Below are 15,150 nucleotides of genomic sequence, written 5' to 3' on the forward strand. Positions count from 1 at the left end.
ATATTGAGCCCAAGATGTTGACTGAGCTGCAGCATTTGAATTAAAAGTTTACCCTAAGTTCCAGTTAACAACACACACAGGCAGAGTCTTTTCAAACAAAGCCCCTTCACAAGCCTCTGTGCCAGGCAGTTAAATGCTTGGTGACTAAATGTCACCTCTTTGAATGGTGAAGCTATTTCATTGTCCAGAACTGTTCCTGGAACACTGAGCAGCATAATGACTGCTGATAAAATAGGCACCTGGGATGTCTGACAATGCAGTGAATTTTCATAGACATGCACTGTCACTGGAATGCCTTTTCCTGTGGTCTCCAAAGGCAGCCATTTATTGGACTCCAAAATCTCCTTTCTGAAGGCACTTCAGTTCCAGGCTAAGCAATTTGTGAGCTTTACCCTCACAAATCTTTCTGCATCTTATGCTTTGAGGGGCAGATTCTCATTTTTCTGCAGCAGGCTTTGTTTATTTTCAGCAACAACAACACTGAAGAAAGCTAAATCATCTGGGCAGGTGAAGATCCTTTTCAAAAAGTGAAGCATTTTGGTGGTTTAGCTCTCGCACAGAGATTATATTATTTAAGGAAATATATATAATATTCTGGAAGTGAACTGGCTGATACTTTAACAGTGCTCTCTTCCAGTTTGACCTGGAAAGCAATCTGTCTTCAGCATTTCTATGAAGCTAGTATTTTAGGGGAAGAAGTGCAATATTTCATTTGATCTGTGCATTTCAATTATTGTTTCCTTGGCTGGAATCAAGAATCAATCAAAAATTATGCTGGAATAAGAAACTAAAATATCCTTTCAAATGGAGCTTGAACTAGCAATGCCCATCAAATAACTAATTTCTTGTTTCAATATTCAGTCTGACAAAGCAGACAGTCATTTTGTACCTAAGGTCCAACACTGAAAAATAAGAGTTGGTATCTATATCTTTGCTGACTGAAGTATTTTCTCCTTTGCACACTGTTGCTTCATGGATCTAACTCACACCCTCTAACCTGCAGGCATGAAATATTACTGATATAAGAGACTAAAATGATTGAGCATTTATTGGCTAAGTAATACACCCATAAGAAAGTAATTGCCTAATAATGTAATTAAATAATAAGCCTATCACTACTACTGATTTAGTTACATAATTTTGCATAATTATTGCATACAATTCTAAAGCTATTATCACTCAAGTATTATGAAACACACACGACTACTGTTGAATTACAGCTCTATCAACCTTTCCATCCACCACCACTTAGTACTTGGCTGCAAGTCCTTACCATTCCCCACACCAAGTCTTTCAGACACAGACCTGGTGAAAATCTCAGCAGGTTGTCAAAGGGAGCTCCCTCCAACACAGTTTTCCGTGGCTGTTTTCCTAGACCAACCACACTGGAAATCTGAATTTAAATTCTGAATGGGAGCTATACAAAATTAAAAGGCTGTTTCTTAGGGCCATTTGTTGGTAATCCTATGATACTGGTAGCAGAACTAGTGCACAAAAATCCTTGCCCAAAGCCTGAGCTATTTGTTGTATTGTCCTCATGCTGCAGGTTATCTGCACCAATACTACAGACAGGCAGAAATTTGAGATTGTGGCATGCATCTCTCTGGCACACTGTCCCAAAGACCTTTCTTTGTGGCCTCATATTTTGCTTCATTCCCTGATGGTAAAGTTATAGTTTGCTACTTACTACATATGCAGACCTGGGAGCTCACCTATTTATTTACCTCCCAGGTTGTATTCTGGAAGATTTTGCAGACACCCAACAAACGTGTGACCACTGAGACAGAAGAGAAAGCAGACATGATCAGGCACAGGTCTACAAGAAAGCCTTGTCTCTAAGACTAAGTGGCCTCAAACATCACTGTCTTTAAACTTTGCAATTTTTTTAATAGGCTTAAAATCCAAATAGATATTGATCTACTTTGCTACACTGTAGAATGTCCCCATGGTCCACAACTATTTTAGGCTAAAGGGAAATCTTAAGTGCAGATGGTGCTTAGTGTCTCTTATAGCTTACCTGACCTGTGAACAAGCATCTTTCTATCCAGCATATCCTCAGGATAGCCATGACTGACAGTACAAAAGTTGCAGATATAGTGCAGATGAAGCATTTGCAGTCAAGATGTCCAGCAGCAGTTTTCTTACATGCTTGTTTGCAGTTCATTCATTAAGATATTTGCACAGATGGGAGAAAATTAAACAATAGTCTGAAGAATGTAAATATGCTCAGGGCAAACACAAACCTGTGGAGACCTATAAAGGGAAATCAGTACATTCTCAGCTTCCATTTTATCCATGTTTTGTTTACTATACAAACATAGGAGAAGCAGAGGTGATGAGCCATTTGCTCAGGAATTATTCTGCACCATCTGGCATCTCGAGGTAATTAGTCAGCACTGTACCTCCTTTGGAAACCATAGCAACTCTACAATAACTTAATTGTGCTCTCTGATGATGATATAATAAATAATAAGTGCCACTGCTGCAATGTACTAATTAATGCATTCTCAACTGCCCAGCTGCTGTATACAAACGTGCTGTCTGTTATGGGTTTCTTGGTAAGAAGTGTTTGCAAAACAGAAAAAGAAAAGGATTCAAAAAGAGTATAATTTTGCATGACATCACTCCTGGAAAAATTCAAGGAGGAGCTGGTACATGATTTAATTGATTAAGAATTGCGGGAATCTAATTAACATCAGTCAACATGGGTTTATGGGAAATAGATCAGTTTGGTCAAACAAATCTAATTGCATTTCTTAAGAGCACAACTTTTGATGACTTAAAATAACTAATCAGACGTAATCCACACAGCTCTAAGGTATCTGATGTACAACAACATGACAAAATTCTTTAAAAACGCCAGATTCTTTAAAAATAGCAGAATGAATATTGAAATTTCTAGAGGAAAAAAGTGAAATTTATCCATCAGAGCATTACTTAGTGAGAGTTAAATGAGTGCCATGGCCATGCATTAAGAATGTCAACAGAAATCTCTCCTTAGTGACACCCACATTCATTTCATAAAACACCAGCACAAAGTGTCATGTTTATTTTTCTCTTATCCTCTCCCCAGGCCTGTTGGCCATGTTAGCTTTGACCCACCTTCTTTTTCTAATGCAAATATGATTGTTTTGTTTTCCCAGCTCCTTAAGAAGGAATGTACATTATGAAATCCAGTGTGAGTAAACACACTTGTATTCAAAGTGGTGATTGAAATATTTTATAATCTTATTTTTGCAATGCTAGCCTAGGCCAAAACTGTGCCTTTATCCCTCATAACAGATCTAGCATGCTTTATAGCAGTATAAATGGTGAGTTATGAACAGTTGTAGAACAAAGATATTGAAAATACTATCACAAGCAGCAAAGAATAATATTCACAGCTCAAAAAATGTAACGACAAGTTAAAATATATTAATATACCATCAAAAAAAACCCGCAAAACATTTAGCCAATCTTGTACACAGGGCTTTCAGAGAGAGCAAATAATCACAAGACAATCGTGAATTCTGCTTCTATCCATCATGACTCATGTTTGACTCACGGCAAGTGAAAGTAATTTGAGTCACAGGCATAAGCACAAATACTTTTTCCTGTGGGAAGCTAAGAGTTGCTTTGACTCATTATTCCTGTGGCCCCAGATGACCATTCCCAAGCATCTGGGGGGAACAAAAACCCCATGAGGTTTAACTCTGCTGAACTAATCCCCATTCCAGCTCACCGAAAGAAATGGGAGAGTGATTGCAGTTTCTTCCCTTTCTTTGGCAGACGACCCTTCCATAAGAGATGTGTCATAACATCTACTGAGGCTGAATTTTGTCCCAGGAGTGGCAAACACCTGTTGAAGCTTCCCAAGGCTCTTCCCGTGCCACACGAGGATACTCATCCCAGGAAAAGGAGATCTCAAGGGCTGCTCCAGCATCCTCCCCTTCCCTTGGCCAGTGAGCCCCATGGCACTACAGGCTGGGGCACTGCCACCAGCTCTGCGTCTGCAGGTACACGGGAACATCATGGGAAGTGCTCTTGGGTGAAAACAACTTTTTGTAATTTACAAGATGACCCTGATCATCCAACAGGCTTGGACAAAAGGTTATGGCTTTACATCAACGAGGCTGGTGAAGGGACTGGAGCACAAGTGGCATGAGGAGAGGCTGAGGGAGCTGGGGGTGTTCAGCCTGGAGAAGAGGAGGCTCAGGGGAGACCTTAGCACCCTCTGCAACTCCCTGACAGGAGGTTGGAGTCAGGTGGGGGTTGGTCTCTTCTCCCAGGCAACAGCAGCAGGACAAGAGGGCACAGACTCAAGCTCTGCCAGGGGAGGGTTAGGTTGGACGTTAGGAAGAGATTTTTTACAGAGAGAGTGCTCAGACATTGGAATGTGCTGCCCAGGGAGGTGGTGGATTCCCCATCCCTGGAGGTTTTCAAGCTGAGACTGGATGTGGCACTCAGTGCCATGGGCTAGTAACCACGGTAGGGTTGGACTCGGTGATCTTTGAGGTCTCTTCCAACCAGGTTGATTCCATGATTCTATGATTCTGTGAAAAGCAGATGATTGTGCAATATTTCATGCAATCAAGTAAACCGAAAATTGATAAATTTACTTTTGTATTTCACACACCTAAAAAGCTAAAGGGCTGCTATTACTTTCAGTTGAACCAGTTTCAGCCCAGAGCTAAGGACCATGCTATAGACCTATGTAACTGAAGCAGAATTCAAAAATGTATGTATTTTTCTTGATTCCATTATATGAGCATACTTCATTGTTCATTTTCAGATAGACTGGGAGTTAAGCATAAAAATAACAGTAACTGTGTCTATGTAATGTGTGAAGTGGGAGGTAAAGGGGGACTTTGAAACAATTTCAGAATTAATAATGGTGTGCTATTCTAGGCACTGCTATTTTATACTAACTTAACAGAAAGCTTCAAAATTGTTTTTATACCTTTTGGCAGATGAGCAATACTAACTACACAAGGTAGCTCATGTTCTTTGCAGAGCAAGGGAAAGGGATTGATCCATTTCCCTTCCTTTCCTGTTCTTTCCCACCTCTCTCCTTTTCTTTCTCCATCCCCACGTTTCTGTGACTTGCATTTTCATGTGAGAGGTAACTCTTACCTTCACAAGCCCAGTAGCACTAATAGGCAGAGATTTAGTAATCACCAGCACAGTCAGTTGGGGCTTTGTCCTCACAAGACATTTATGGGTATATGCCAAAGACTAAAAGTTTGTTCCAGCCAAAACAGCCTTAACAGTCAGTAGATCTTACCCCTACTAATAAGCCTAAGTGAGATACTTCAGCAGCTTGACTTGACAGCCATCATCAATCACAATGCAGAGAGCAGTTCAGATCATTCCTCCTTAGACAGGTTGAGATCTTTCTCCATGATTCTAGCTAATCCACAGCATCAGTTAGGTAAACTTAGCCTCATTTCCAGGAATAGATGGATAGATGCTGTTTTCCCTGCCTCAGATATTGTAACATCAAAAAGGAAAAAAAGTTGTAATATCAAAAAGGAAAATGTTCACAGATGATTAAGGTAGCTGTGTTCAAACAAACTCAACATCTCATCTGGATCTGCAAGGAAACTATACAGTGCCAGGAATTTTCATGGCCTTCATTGTGCTTGCTGAGATCCTGCCACAGGGAACACACAGCACCTCTCACAGCCTGTCCTCACCCATGGTCCTGTGCAGGGGCTGTTCTGGGCCACACACCAGGCTGTGCAATCTGATGCATTGCCTTGATGTAGAGCAATGGCAAAATTCTGCCAGATCACATTTCAGGGCTTCTTTCTAATTTTTGGTTTTTTGCTAGACTAAAATAACAAGCAATTTCCATAACCCCATTAGGCAAGGTATTTCAGAAAACACTGACAACCTACATTATATGATTATTGTAATAATGAGGTCTTTCACCGGGAAAGTCTGTGAATAATTAGTTCTAATTAAGTAGATGATAGATGCAATAAACCATTCATCAGTGCTTGAGTCCTGCGCATTATAGACTGTAATAATTTTTCTGTTAGTGTAAATGCTGAGCAAGAAAGTGTAATCAATGAAAACATTATTAAAGATTTGTGTCAGTGCTAGGAAACAAAATTTTTTTTTCTCTGCTTTTGTTTTCTTTATTTGCTCTTGCAATACTAGGCAGTCGTTGTCCTTGGCCAATGACTCATTCCTACTGCAGCACTATTTGAAAAATAGGAGTGAAGCAGCAAGTACAACAGTAGGAAGAATGAGGAAAAGAAAAAGAAAGATGGACTATATGCAGAATGTTGTTGGCTTTCTCTATTAAGAAAACTGATGTGGAAAATTTTTCTAGAATGTGCTGAGCCAAAGATAATTAATATTATCTTAATAATAGGCACAGAAAGCTTATTTTGGAGAGCTTCATGTTCTGTGGACAGTCATTACACCTACCATATATAATTCAAACCTGGATTTATAAAGTTGGCATGTAATGCCTAATTCTGGGATCAGATACCACCGAACTGTTTATGGTCTATTAGCAAATTCTGCAAAAAATTATGCATGTTTGAAAATTAATGGCAAAATCAAGGTAAGAAATATTGGTTTGATTACATGTAGAGCCATAATACAAGAAAACATAAATATTAGCACAAATTCATAGTAACTCAAAGCCTGAATATACATATATAAATGGACAAAGTTCTGCTTAGACCCAAGTGCTCACAGACAACACAAGAGAGGGAACCAGAGAACACAAAGAATTCTGGCAACATTACAGGCAAGGAGATAATGCATGGAGAAGCATTGGCTGGGCCATTATTTCTTTGATAAATGCTGAGCCTTTTAGACAAGCTGGCTTAAAATTTAGTGGTTAAAATGCCATTGAAGTTTTGTCTTGAACTTGTGAATTCTGGTGTTCTCATTGTCCAAATTTTACTCCTTTTATTTTATTTTTTTGTTCCCCAGAAACAGAATAATAATCTTGTTAATAATACCAGGAAGGTGCATATAGAATAAACCCAGGAAGGAAAGCTTTATTGAGATTCTCCAAGTATCTTGAGATGACATATAAAGCCATGAGAAACAGCAACTTTTGCAGTAGCTTAGATGTTTAAAATTCAATTAAGGATCCAAATCTTAATGTTACAAACCTCACTGTTACATCCACTGTGAATAAAATGGAGAAAGTATAGTCAGACTATATAATACACTTTTTAGAGAAAAATCATAATTTCAAAAGGCAATAGCAGCAAATGTCAAATGTAATTTTAAAAAATGCATCATGAACACTGAGGACGACTCAAAAGAATTTAAACTGACAAGTTTGTGAAGAAGAAACATGTAAAAATCAATGCCTGTAAAGAAAATATATATATGAAGGTGGTAATGCACTTCCTCAACAATTTTCCTATTTTTTATGAGTTTTCAATTCCTGATGATAGCAAAAATAAAAAATACAGGAATTTGAGTATATGTCTACCAAGAAACCAGAATTCAAAAAAGGGAAGACAAGCAAATTGGAAAAAAAACCCCAAACAATAAACCACCAACAACAAAAAACTGTAAACAAAAGTCTCAGATTTTATGACAATGTTCCTTCAACTGGATATTTGCCTATTTTGTACTTTCATGGCACTGTAGTAGCCACTGTCATAGGAGAAACTGAACACCCCACAGTTATGTGTTTTCACTGCTATGAATTGAATGTATTGTCAGAAAAATCTTTTTCTCTGGAGCAGAGAATAAAAATCTCAATAGGATGCAAGTGCCTACTTGCTCAGACCTGTAAGTACAAGCACAACGTTGGTCATTACAGGGAGTCCCTCTGGCTGCAGGAAAGCAAACCACGTTTGTATCTGCCTTTCTAGAATAAAGGGTGGAGGTTACCATTGATGTGAAATAACAATTATTTATCTCACAGCTGGAAGAAATTTTACATTGTACCACACAGTTCTCTGGCATGAAATTGCAATAAACATTGTACCTTTCTTTCCTTCAGTATGTACTTTGCCATCTGTGGTTAGGTACCAACACCAACCTGGAGACAGTTTTTTTAAGTTTCAAATGTACTCACACAGCACTGAGGCTATCAGTCATCTGCAATAGGTGGACATAGCTCAAGGTGAAACTGTCTTATTTTTCTTCATCTTAACCAAAACAAAATAAAAATAGCAATAATGACATGTTCTTAGCAATATGAATAAAAATATCAATGTCCATGTATTCCTCAACATTTTCTTAACTGTAACACGATCTATTTTCCAAGCAGAAAGTAAGCTGAGGGAAAATGGATAGTGTTCAGATTATTTTCTCTGATTTAGTTGATAAGAACAGTTTTGCCTGTTTTGAGGCCAAGTGGAATGACCCAGCAAAAAGAGATAACAAAGTTCTGAGCCAAATCCACAGCAGTCAATGGAAAGCATCTCCCTGATTCAATGAATATTACAGTGCAGTGAATATTACATTCAATATTCAATGGATATTCAATTCCATCACCTTCAACACAAGCCAGATTAATCCTGGTTTAGTCCTCTTGACATCAGCTTACTAGTTTAAACATATCATTTTTTCCCTCAAGAGATTCCACTGCAGCTTTTTTTAAATATCTCCACTAAGAGAAGGCAGAGAAATGTCAAGATGACAGAGCTGAAGGGGCTGCATATGCCCTTTGGGGTTTCAGTCAGATCATACTCATCACCCAAGCATGGAGAGAAGAGTCTCTTACTGATGAGAGCCAAGTGAGCTGCAAAGAGCCTTTGGCTCATCAGCAGGTGTTTTATAATGGCATAAAAGGAACACAAAAATCCCACGTGTATCAAGAAGCACATTAGAGCTTCCAGGGGCTATGCTGAGTAGACCCACACAAAACTTGCTACAACTCTTACTGCTGAAGAAGACACAGAGGAAGGTCTAGAGATAAATTAATTAAAACTTCCCAATACCTGCAATTACAAAACTAAGGTGCTAATGGATGAGCTAATGAGGACAGGATCCAGCACAGTGCTGAGCCCGAGTCAGCCAAGCCACAGTCTCCTCCTTATTTTCACAATAAGATGGGACACTGTTTCTTGCAAGCAAACCCTGTTGCTGTGAGGTTTGTGAATCTCATAATCATTTCCAATGCAAATCTCTGTCTGACAATGTTAATATGATAGTTGATGTTGTCAGGGCTCTGTCTGACAATGCTAATATGATAGTTGATGTTGTCAGGGCTGGCTGACTGCAGAATGGAAACTGGTGTACAAAGGCCTCCTCTGGTTTTATGAGCAATACCTTCATAGACTGAAAAGGTTATAATGCCTGTCAGAATTTTTTACTATGTGTCCTTCAATATTTATTCAGCTCTGTGAGTCCACAAGTGACTGAGTGTTTTTTCTGGGTTTAATTCATACTGTATGCATTGAAATAGCCAATCTAAAGTGAAAAATGTGTTTTTAAGTGACAAATGCTAAGCCCCATCTTCAGGCAAACAACACTTTGTAATTCCTGTTTACCACTTTCACATTTTAAGCTAGTTGCATTTAATTAAAACTGCAGGAGTAGTTTATTTGTTGTAAATCCTGGTACAGCCAATACATCAACACCACTGTAAAAAATAAATAACTCAACCAAGTTTTCAAGCACATCATGCATGATTGCTTTACTTTAATCTTTTAATTCCTCCAGAGATTAGAAGAATGTTTCAGGATTCTTGTAGAAAGCAGGAACACAGAAGAGAAAACATTTCATTCCTTTTGCAATCAAATTTAACGGGTACTAATACAGTAGCTCTTGAAAGAGCTTACTAGCTACAGTAAGTTTGAAAATTAATAAATTTCAGATGCACTAAGAATACAGTTTCCATTATCTTTATTGTATAAGAGCAAAAGACACTCTATAAAATGAATCCAGTTGTTTACTACAGAAGGTTTTAACTCACTCTTCTTTATACTGGAGCTTTATTATACCTCCCAAGTGTTTCTGTATTGAAAAAGTGTCTGCTTTCTTGCAAAGTGAAATTGATTTAGTATTTCATAAAAGAGGAAAAAATCAATTTTTTTAAAACTGCTTTTTTAAAACCACATAAAGGGCTGTATCAAGTCAGAGGACCAAAAGCCCTTCTAACCTGATATTCAGGCTCAAGCAATAACCAGTAATGGAGGCCTAGGGATGTTCTTCTTTACTTTACAAATTCCCAGAAAATCTAAAAAAAATTTCTGCCATATGTTTTTCAGTTTCTTATCTTGATATCTTTGCCTAGCAGGAGATTGCCTTAGAGTGAGAATTATAGCTATTCTCAAGATGATTTCATCCCATTGTTTTGGTTGTTTGAGGAGCAGTGAATCTTCTGTCTTGCCATATATACAGATCCTTTTCTCCTCTTTCCCCATCACTGTGACTTTTTCTAACCAGCTTCAATTATGCCATTTTATGATAATCATTCTTTATTTTCTTAGACTCTCACATTAGAAGATAGCATCTCAGGCCAACAAGAGAGGAACTGCCCAAGAGAAAAGACTGGTCAAAGGTAAAATGGGTCCAGAAAAGACGATCAACTAAGACTACAAAAAATATTAGTGGAAACAAGGCAATTTAAGGAGAAAATGGTACAGATGAAGGAAAAGAAAAAAAACTAAAGAGGAAAAAAATCCCAAATAACCTGAATAAAAGAAAACTAAGCACTGAAGTTAAAACTGATTATGAGAGTCAACTTAAATCCCCAAAATCTCGAACACATATGCTAACATGACTCTTCTGGGAACAGAATGAAAGAGGTATGAGAAGAATATTTTACAATATGAAGATCTTTAGATGGCAGCAGGTCAGTGACAAAACTGCAATTATAATTTGCTCATAGGGTGATAAGTCCCAGAGAAACAAGTGAGATAATCCCTGCTTATTTAGAGAAGCAAAGCTTATGATTCACTATATGAAATGTAGAACCAATGGGTCAGAGCTCGACATTACATCTTGTATCTATAAGTACTATGCCAACAAATGGAAAAGGAGACCTGAGGAAAGAAGACAGAGAATGAATTATACATAAGCATTTCTACAATGTTACAAGCATTTTTAAAAAGTAAGCACAGGAATGAATATGAAATCAACTTCTTTCTCTTTAGCAAGGTCTACATAACAGCCTGGTGTAATTGAAGCCCTACCTATTGCTCCTCAGTGTCCCCAGGGCATGTGCAGAGACTGAAAACTAGCTCTTAGGAGCTGCACCATACAAGAGAAAATCCAAGTATGATACTGCTGGGAAGGATCTCTACAACACTCTGTCTTCCCTATAGCCATTATCCTGGCAGTATATTTCTGAAATCTTCACAAAGTAGGATTATGGACCATATATATATATATATATATGTACCATGAGCATGTAAATATTTACATATATGGTAAACTATTGCCATTATTGAACAAAGCCATGGAGCACAGAGCTACCCAGGTAGCAGAGATCTTGCTGAATTTGAAGTCAGCAACAGGTCTGTACAAAGAGCACCTTACAGTACAGAGATGGAAGAGGAAGATTTGTATTAGTTAGGTGTGTTCAGGTAAGTATGTAATTTCAGGTATTTAGGTTTAGAGAATTTGCAACTTTAACATTTTCCCACTGGGAAAAAAAGCACCCTTTTGTTTGCTTCTATGCTCCTTGCTAATACATACCTCATATGTTTTACTTTAATGCATCTTTCCAAAATGGCCAGGCTATGTATACTGAGCAAAGAATGCCCAGTGTCTCCTTCTAGAAATGAGAACAGAAAACATGGGGACTGCAACCACAGATGTTTTAAAAGAATACATGGCCTGCAGGTACATGGGCATTCAACAACACATTATTTTGACTGGAATCTCTTCCCTTTTGTGTGAACATACCCTACTGACAGTAATGGCCATGCTGTGTTTCATACAGCCACATTATAAAGGACAGACAAGATCAATGTCTGCTGTGCAAATGATGAATATTTTTGGTTAGACTTTAATCTGTTCCATTTAAATTCATGACTCACTTCTTCTTATGTGTAGCTGAGATTTAAGGAACTACATTTAAACCAAAGACTCTGAAATTACAATATTTTGACAAAGCAAAATCGTTAGTGTTCAAAGTTTTCTACTTCAATAGCACCACAGACTTTTAATATATTAAAATTAGCTACCAAGTATTATTAGAAATTATTCAGTGGTTTTAATGGCCTGGTCTTATCCCCATTTAACAATAAGAGAGAAATTTGTACAGAAATTTGCATCAAATAGGCAACTCTTAAAAACCCTTACTGTATGTTTAATTTCCAATCAACTTCTCTAACATTTCAGCATGATGATTATGAGTACTGACCTGGATTGAGCCCTGACCACTAGATCTTCCAGTTACACTTACAGCTCCATAGCACTGTATCCCTCTCTTTCCCACCCTACCTCAGAACTGGGCAGCATTTGGCAATTCCATCCCAACTATGAACTGCCTTAGGTATTTATTCCTTGATAGATCTGGATATAGATCTACCCTATAATTTCTCTTCTCTAAGCTGTCTCTGAGCCAGAATCATGATCCCAGAACCTATGCTACCCTAGATGATAGACACACAAATTCATGGCTTCTTCCCAGCATCTAAAAACCCACAGGCAATCCATCCCCAAGCAGGACTGCAGACACTAGTTTCCAAGATGGTTTATTTCCATGACAGACAGAAGTGAGGGTCATAAAGACAGGTCAGCAAAGCATTACTTCTGTGAGCAGACTGAGTCATCTGGAAGACTAGGTTTTGGAGACCTTAAATCTTCCATGGCAGAAAAAAGAGTACAACCTCCTGGCTGCATGCTCCCATATGGATCCCAAGAGGTCACAGTGTCTATGAAAAAACACTTCAGTGATAGCTAATACGATTGGCAAACACCATTCCAGCAAATATACTGACCATTAGAGAAGAAAAAACAGCTGTTAGCTTGCACCTGCATCTGGTGACAGCAGATGGATGGGTTGCATGGCAGTCTCTGCATGAAGTCCAGGAAGCAGTGGTGTGCTGGTTGGGTTTTTCTGTCATCTATACAACTTCTCAAAAGACCTCCAGATACTCAATACGAAGATACTGTCCCTGGTTTTGACCTCACTCTCTATATGCTCAAAAGTGCTGGAAAATTGATAAACTGATAATGCAGGAGCTGCAAAGTCAGGAGATACAGACACTGGTCCAGCAGAGAAGGGAGCTGACTCAGCAGGACTGGCATCAGTAGCAGAGAGATTAGATTAATCTAGAGCCAGAAGTGGGAAACAGTTCTTTCTCAGCAGCCAGGCTGCAACAGTAGTTTTGAGTTTATGAGCCCCGAGAGAGGATCTGGAGACAGAGAGAGATTTGTCAGGAGCATTCGGTCTGATCCCAAACCTTCCCTTTGCCATTTGCAGTGAAAGCTAAATGACACAAATCCTGGGTGAACCTAGTTGACTCAGGGAGAGGTGAGGCTGGAGTGACCTCTCTGTCAGGTCCCTCAGCTCTCAGGCTCCCAGAAAGGGCAGAATGTGGGGCTGGAAACTCCTCCTGGGCAGATGACTAAGCAGGATTCAGCTGAGTATCCAGCCAGTAGTTGTGCTCAGACACACAAAGAAGCTTCTCAAGGCATTTTCCTAAACTCTCCTGGGAGGGGCTGGGGTGAAGTGGTTCTCATGAGTCTCTTCTCCTGAGTATTGTACAGGGGAAAAGGAGGCACCATTGTTCAGTTTGTGTTTTTCTGGCCCGACAGAAAATAAGCCATTTTTTAAATATGTTTTCACCAAGGCACCACCAGTCTGAATGATAGGCTCACCCTGCAGCCCACCCAGTACCAACACCTTTCCAGCAACACCCAATACACCTGAGCTTGACCAGCTTAAAGGATGGCACTAGACAGTCAGAGCTGCCTCACATGGCAAGTATTTGTCAACATTATCTTTGCTGTGAAACTTCAGCAAACTCAGCACTTACAGCATGGAAAAGGCATGGGTTAATTAAATTTCAGCTTTTCGAAATATCTGTTCATGGAGTATGTGACAGGACCTAATGCCTACTTAATACTATAGGGTAAAAGGTGTTGTGCTTCCACAGCCAGTCTAGGTATGGATATTAAGTAGAGCAGAGGCAGAGTCTTATGAAACAAATTAAGAGAACTCCCAGCACTGCATAAAAGAAGTCTGCATAGTAGATTGCAGAAGAGAGATTAACAGCATGTAATAGGATCTCCAGAGGGACTAAGGAGATACCTGTAGCATTGTCTTCACTGAATGTAGTAAGATATTTTTCAGATCTCTGTCTTGTACCTGCAGTGTCTACCTGGAGATATCACTTATAGCTGTTTTTCTTGTGCCTTCAAATAACCCACACAAAGTTTCTCTCAGGTAGGCAGAAACCCCCTTGATATTGTGACCACAGAGGCTGGTATGCAAAATATCTCAAGGGAAAATTGGACTGTAAAGCATTACCTTATAGTCTAGACTTACCAGTTCTGCAACAGTTTAAGGGATGTTACATAAGCTACCTAAAGCTCTCCATTAAAAGAAGATAAGCCTTACCAGAGTTTCATAATAAAGCATAAAAGCATGTACTGATGTGTGAAAAAAAAAACATTTAGTATCCATAGCAATAGGAAAAATGTTACTAGTTTTCAAGGTCTTTGCTTTCTTTCCTTTATTGTTACTGCTGGTTGTAAAATATCTGAAGGAAGAACAGCTAAGGTTCCTCTACTCTAGAAGGAGATACAGAAATCCATCATTCAAATCACATCATCCATCAAAGATTAGTTTCCAGGAGTCTCGCTTTGTGTTGCTTGAAAAATTTCTTTAAGGGAATGGACACATAAAGCAAGAGCAGCAAGGCAAATGCCAATCTTCCTCCAGTCAGCAGCACTGAAACAATAACATTAGATTGCCAGCTGAAGATTGTCTCCAATGTAGGCAATGTAGCTGTAGCCAAGTTGTGGAGAAAGACTCAACTCCCCTAGTTCAAATCTTTCTGTCCTCTGAGCTTGCCCCAGTGAGCACAGTGTGAAGAGGAAGGTTGGATACACAAAGCATCTGACTGGTAATATCACCTACAGTCAGTCACCTGACAGTTTCCAGTGAAAGTTCCTATTTTGGTTGTCTTTGCCTAACTATTTGGACTAAAATTTTCTATGCCAGGTTCTCTGCCTCAGGGTGAGTTTTATTGGAAGCACTGGAAGCATTGCAGGGACAAA

Source organism: Acanthisitta chloris, unplaced genomic scaffold, assembly GCF_000695815.1.
Source record: "Acanthisitta chloris isolate BGI_N310 unplaced genomic scaffold, ASM69581v1 scaffold2640, whole genome shotgun sequence".
NCBI lineage: Eukaryota > Metazoa > Chordata > Aves > Passeriformes > Acanthisittidae > Acanthisitta > Acanthisitta chloris.